We start from the raw sequence: 7,357 nt of genomic DNA, 5'->3' as shown, positions 1-7,357 counted from the left end.
GCAGGCTTCTCCACCTACCGCACCGTCTACGAGGGTTCTCTGCTTGACAGGTGGAATGGCTGGTACACAAGGCCATGTGACACCTTGGCCTTGGGGTCCTCGGCCTTCCCGCCTCTTCTTCCCGCTTCATTTGGACGTCCCAGATTTAGTTTGGCAATCGAATGGTGGATATGACACTAAGGGTTTCACTTCATTACTTAAACCCCGTGAATTAAGGGCAAGGTTCATTTGTTCATTTGTTATGCGTTCATTCCGTCGGTTCGGCTCTCTGCCGCGTTTATGGTTTGGTCTTTCCAGTTCACAGTTTAACCTGCTACCGCTCTGGAGGCCGCAAGAGACCAGCACCGGATTGCTCAGGTAACCTCGCATACTGTTACACTGCTAAGGTTCTATTTTTCCACTGTAAGATGCGTTTTGATTATGTTTGCTCTTCTTGCAGGCGAGCACCGGTGGGGGTTGCTCAACCCAGTTACAGAGTCGAGGTAAAGGACCTCAAAAACTCTCCTCCCGGCGGATACAGGTTGGTTCCCTTACTAATCTCAGGTTTAGTTAAGAAGGCTCGGAACCTATCGTTCTGAGCTATACCTTCATGCTTAATTTGCAGACCGCCGAGACTGCTGGCTTGCATTTGGGTCCGGCGAGGTACTCTCCATGAGGACCCTCGAGATTTCATTATGAATGTCTCATTATTTGTTTGAAGTTCTCTGGAAGCTCGATTTGCAGATGGGAACAGTGTTCCGGTTCTTAATTCCTTATGGGTCATGATAGTTTCCAAACTGTCGAGCTAGGGTCTTTATATTTTTATATAGTTTCCAACTTTGGTCTGGCCGGAGGTTTGCCTTGTAATGACGGCATCAAGCCCTAGCTAATTGCTACTTCTATTTTGCTGTAAATATGTATATGTTTTCATGACAGGGTATAATACTGTTCATTAATGTATGACAGACAGGAACTTGTTGTTTTGTTTGTTTCTCCAGAAGGCATAAGCCTTTCTTCAGATCTATGTTATATTATTTCTCTTAATACACAACCGATTGGCTTGATGGTGTTTGACTGTATTCGACTGTTTGTATATTTGTTTATCCTGTACATTTGGACGCTGTATAACTTAGCGCTACCGAACTCATGTTTTCTTTCGATTGTCATGAAAAATGGTAATTCTTTATATACAGATTCACATAGGTAGCATATGGTCCTGGTTTTATTATTCTTCTATGGATGCTTTCGGTACCTCGATACATGGCTATTTCTGTTGGTTTCTTTAATTATATAAATAGTATTACTCAGATCTACGGTTCCTCACGGGTGTAAGGGTTTATACGAGGTTTAGGGTCTACTCTCAAACCCTCGTTCCTCATCCCGGGAAGAACTTCACTGTGATTTTTATGAAATAACTGCGACTGAGTCGCATAGATTTACCTTCAGGGACAACGTCCCAGGTAGCTGTGAAATGTTTTCTGTTCTTAACTAGTTTCTGTTTCGTATTTATATATATCATGGTTATGTATATCTATGTGTTGACATGCGCATCCTATTCTGTTTCAATGGAGTATTTCGGCTACAGTCGTGACCTTTCTCCGAGATCTGGGTTGGTCCAGACTCGTATCTCAAGGTTTTCCAAGATGTATTAATAATGGATTCAGATATTTCAGTTACATGTTTTCGTTACATATAACTTCTGTTTATCTACTCCCTGGTTATCGCTGCCTGCTCATGCCATACACTGTGCCTTTGACAGACTTTTATAAATCATTTAATCAATGCATAAACTAACTTAAGATTTACAGAGGTTTCTCAAACAATTCGTAAACCTAACCCTTCATGTATTGTCCACTGCCGGACAGTTCCTATACCTGAGTTAACAGCAAGTAGCCTTTATCTCTACACATTTATACAATTCCAGGTGCACTGGAACAGTACTGAAGAACCATAGCAAGTCTGGTTTAGATACTATGGTCCTCTTAAGTCTTTACGCTTTAATACAAAAGGATAATCTTTACACTTTAATACAAAGGATTCTGAAGTTAGAAAACCATACCTGGTTAACAGAATCATAATCAGATACTCAAGCAGTCACCTGTGCTTCGAGTCTGCTCGTCCACCCAGCCATGAGATCCATCTTCTGACAGAATTCTCTCCCCCGAGCTATCTTGCAGGCCTCAAGCCCTCAACAAGATCTGAGCACCTAGTGCTTGGTTATCTGGTCTCTACCAGACTTAAACAATTCTCTCAGTATATCCTCTTTTCCTCCTCCTTGGTTTCTGGAAAAAAGAGTCCTCTTCTGTCTGTCCCAACAACACAGAACTTCCTCCCTACACCCAGGACTTTTCCTGTTTGGGAGGGCAGTTCAAATCAGTTATGACAACTGATTTCCTCTCTTTGAAATACACCTCCCAGAGGCTGCCAGCATTTCAAGAAAATATTCCATTTATTTAATAATGTAGTTTATCATAGTTTTTGTTTCTTTTAAAACATAAACAACAACTACTATCATATTGTCTTTTACTACAGTAAAAATCCACATTTACATTCTGCTGGGGGCATTACATAATATATATAAATTTTATAATTAAATTTATTAAAATATGTTTTTAATACAATAATAAGTCATTTTAAATTGAAAATATGGAGAAAAAATTATAATTCGTGAAAATGGAAATAATAGAAAAAACAAAAAAGAATTAAAAATAAAAACAAAATATTAGTAATTAATAGAAATGGAAGTTATTAAACAAGCCATAATAAGATCCTAACCAATCACCTTACAAATAAATAAATTTAAATAATAATAATAAAATGACAAAAAATGAATTTTCAATGTTAAACTATGGATAAGGGGCAATTATTTTGATTAAAGACAAACTAATATGTAATCAAAGGCAAAAGTGAATGCCTAATACCATGTCCGCAACAGACATAAGGCATTTACTCACTTTAAAATTTCATAAAATGCACTTATAATAAAACATTTACTCACTTTAAAATTTGATAACTTTGCAATTACTTAAAGCATTTACTCACTTTAAAATTTGATAAAATGCAATTACTTAATGCATTTATTCACTTTAAAATTTGATAAAATGCAATTACTTCATGTTTGACCGCATTTACTCACTTTAAAATTTGATAAAATGCAGGGATAATAAGGCATTTACTCACTTTAAAATTTGATAAAATACAATTAATTAAGGCATTTAATCAATTTAAAATTTAATAAAATATAATTACTCTATGTTTGATTAATGTTTAGAATTTTTTTAAACTAATATAGATCTATTTTAAATACAGATTTAATATAAGTAGAAAAGATCCAATTTTTTCATCTACAATTTTTTTTATGAATCAACATTATTTAAATATTTTATATAATTATTTTTTTGGATTTTAAAATTTTTTATCTTAATTAATATAATACAATAACCTTTATTTAAATAATAAAATACTATTATAAAACACTTTAAAACCCATATTTAAATAATAAAATACTATATAAAACACTTCAAAATTTTACTGGTTTTCATTTTTGTTTTAAAAAAAATAGTCCTGGTAGTTGAAACACGCTCCTCAGACTCAACTTAATTCCTCCTCGTAGTAAATTGTAACTAAAATATTCAAAGCTATCTATTGTGATTTTCGAAGCCATAATTGTCAAGTATCACCTCAAACGAATATCGTCAACCATATATCACTCAAAATATATTTAAACCATATATCATTCCAAATATAATTAAAAAACCATATCTCACTCCAAATATATTTTTAGCCGCTTCTAATTATTTGAAATTTTTGTTTTTATGGTTGAAATTTGGTAATATAAATTTTTAGGTTTGTGATTTTTATTATTTAAAATATTCAGTTTTATGGTTAAAATTTGGTAATATAATTTTAAGTAAGTTAGTAATTTTATTATTATTTAAAATATGATTTTTAAGTAAGATGATGATTTATTATTATTTAAAATGTATATTTTAATATACTTATTTTTATAAATTCAACATCTTTATAGATTTTTGAAATACTTTGATTTTACATACACAATTCAAATTTATAAATCTTTGACAAATTAAAAAAATAAAAAACATTTAATAATAATTAAATCTTGCTAAAAAAAATTATATGTAATTCAAAGTATTAAAATAAAAAATGTCAGTTTAAGTTTCATTGTTTACTATTGGAAAAGTGGTGGAAAAGTGGTGAGTTGTTATGATGTTTTCAATAAACTAGATATTTTCATTAATGAGCCAGAGGATTTTTTTACAGGCTCAAATCTTTGGTTTGTTAGAAGTAATTTCCTTGGCATTATGCATAAGTAATTTCTTTCACATTGTTGCCACATTGGTTTGGCCTTTAACCCATCTTATGTAGCGTGACAAAAGCCATGGCAAGTGCCTCGAGAGGGGGGTCAAACTCCTCACTTAAGAATGTGGTCATAGGTGATGGAGGTTTTGGTTCAAGCCATGAGACGCATGGACCCCATTAGTCTATCCCAATCCTAAGTCATGTAGACAGAAGAAGAAGAAGAAAGATGATCCTCCACTGAGGTGAATTGGAAAAATTGTATGCAAGGGAGATGTATGCCTAAGGCAGTCAAGGATGAAAAATTGTATGCAAGGGAGATGTATGCCTAAGGCAGTCAAGGATCCAAAATACGAATTAAGATCAAACAAATTGAGAAATACGAAGTAAAATCAAACAAATTGAGAACTACATCTAGCATATGAAGGATCATGCCTTAATATGCAAGTTCATCAATATTTGGCCAATGAACAAAACATTGATTGGATGGATCCAACAAAAATTCCAACAAAAGGGATACATTGATCATGAGATATGAGAAAAGGGTTTCTTTACAATGATTTTTACAAACATGGGAGACAAAAATAGGGCATTTGAGAATGACTCGTTTTTTCAATAATGTTGGGTTATTCATAAAATTCTGGTAACAAAGGTACAACCCCAAAAAGAAAAAATTATTAGCATCCTTAATTTGGGTTCACCTATTTTCTCTAGCAAAATAATTTTGGGGGGAGGAAATTTTAGAGGATATTGGAAACTTGATCAAAGATTTTGTGAACATATTCAAAGTGACTAAGTGAGGATGCTATAAATCATATGTGAGTATATGTGATTATATTAATATATTGTAGCCACTTCCAGAATTATTTGAAATCTCCTACCATGATGACGTTTGGAAACAACATTAGAATTATGAACATACACCATTTAGATCCCATAGGTGCCATGAATATCTCCATCTCTTCAAGTATTTTTCCTTAATTCGCATAGAGGAAACAAATGAAAATCCATAAAAATTGGATCATGAGGGTTTTCATAAATTCCAACCTCATTAGGAAACCCATTGAACACAAAATGCATCAACGCCAGAGGAACCACTTCAGTCCATAAACCATTATGAGGTATTGACTAGAGAAGAGTAAGAAATGCAATATCAAGTACATCCTCGAGAAACTAATCAAGAAAAGTGCAATGGAAAACTAGAGGTGGAAGCTCATAAAAGAAAAGTGCCAAAGGAGTCCACAAATAACACACTATAACACCTAGATGCTATGGATATTTGTTAACAGTTAATTACTTTTTCTTTGAATAACTCAGTTATTTATAATTACTGATAAGGCATGATAAGAAAACTTCACATTAATATAAGTCGAATAAAATTAAATAATGCAATGATATGATGTGTGGAAGTGTAACAACCTTGGTGAAAACTCTATGTAATAATGTAAATAAAGGAAAAAGTAAGACCACGGGTAAGGGACTCATATTCCAAGTTGAATGTTGGGAAAAGATATCCTAGTGGGCATCATTGGATGTGTGTTTTGGTTAATGAAATTGGCAAAGGCTAAGGCAAAGGCATTAAAAGGTATAAAGACATTTTTGACACATTTATTTATGAAAATAAAGGAAAATAGGAGAAAAGGAAGGTAAAAGGTCACGGGTTGCATGTGAGGAGGAAATTCAAGGAAAATGATGGAAAATGAAGAAAATAGAGGTGTTGTTGATAAAAAGGCTTCTAAGGACCAGTTGGAGGCTCTTAGTCAATATAAGCTCTTGGCTCAAGCTTAGTCAGTGTTAGGCTTCTTGGTCAGTTCAAGTTTGGAACTCTCTCATTACCCTCTCTCTCTCTCTCACTCTTGGTCACTTAGAGTTTTCTTGGAGCATTCTAGTTTTCTATCAAGGAAGGAAAAGCATGCAAAGCAAAGGAAGGAAAGCAAGGATCAAGGAAGAAGAGAAGGATTGGGCAGGTTCAACAAGAATACTTGTAGGTAACCATTTGCATGCGTGATTTCCTAGTCGGTTTGGACATGCATGGCTTTGCATGTTGGTGTATGGTTCTCTTGTTGTCAGTGGCATGGTTTTGATGGGTTATCACAGTGGTTTTCAGCCTAGCCTTACCTTTTTCCGGATGTCGTGGTGTTGGGATGTTTATTTCGATTTTGAGCTTTGGTTTGCCCGATGGATTTTAGAATCTAGGGTGGAGGTGGTCTCAAGGTTCATTCCCAAAGGCCTAGGAATCCCTTGACCGGTTTTGGTGGGAAACACGGTAAAGCCTAAGGGAGGAGTCTCGGTTTAAGGCCTAGTGATTTGGGTTGGATTATGGTAAGCCCTAAGAGATTGGTCTCGGTTTAGGGCCTAGTGATCCCAGATTGGATTGTAGTTAAGCTTGATAGAAAAGGAGATGGAAAATTCCTCAAGGATAGTGATGGATTTTAGATGACATTCCAAGTTCGGTTCGGTTGTGATCGAAGCATCAGTTTTGGTGTGATCATGGTTTGATGAAGGTGGAGGTGGTTTAACCTCTAGATTCCCTTGGTTGTTATTGGATTGGTTGTTCTATGAGATCCTACATTCATGCTTAGAATATGGCAAGGGGGTGACTGGCTGAAATAAAGATTTTGTTCAACCATGTCTACAGTCGGGTGGTACGTGGAAGTCCCGAACCTGGTCGAATTTGCCTATGGTTAATTAAAGCTAATTTCTCTTACTTTTTCACTTCTTTATATGTGGATTTGATGGTTCTCATATCTCTGATATTTATATGGTTATATGCTGGTTATAAGCATGGTTAAATAACTGGTTCATATCATGGTTATTTCATGTATTTACTTTTAATTATTAAATAGATGGATGCAAGCCCTAATTGATGATATAATAGTTCAATGGAGAAGGAAGTGATCCTTCTGGTTATGTTTCATAGTTTCTTTCAGTCATTTATGCTCTGCCTTGTATCCTAGACTTGTAAGTTGCATTGATGTCAAGTGTTTGACAAAATGTCAGTCCTGGTTGGGGATGCTCAAGCCTAGTCTTGATGTTGATTTTGATTTGTTTATATTGGCAT

This window comes from Pinus tabuliformis, chromosome 8, assembly GCF_031772625.1.
Source record: "Pinus tabuliformis cultivar Carrire ecotype Pingquan chromosome 8, CPIR1, whole genome shotgun sequence".
NCBI classification, from domain to species: domain Eukaryota; kingdom Viridiplantae; phylum Streptophyta; class Pinopsida; order Pinales; family Pinaceae; genus Pinus; species Pinus tabuliformis.
This window is presented reverse-complemented; position numbering follows the sequence as displayed.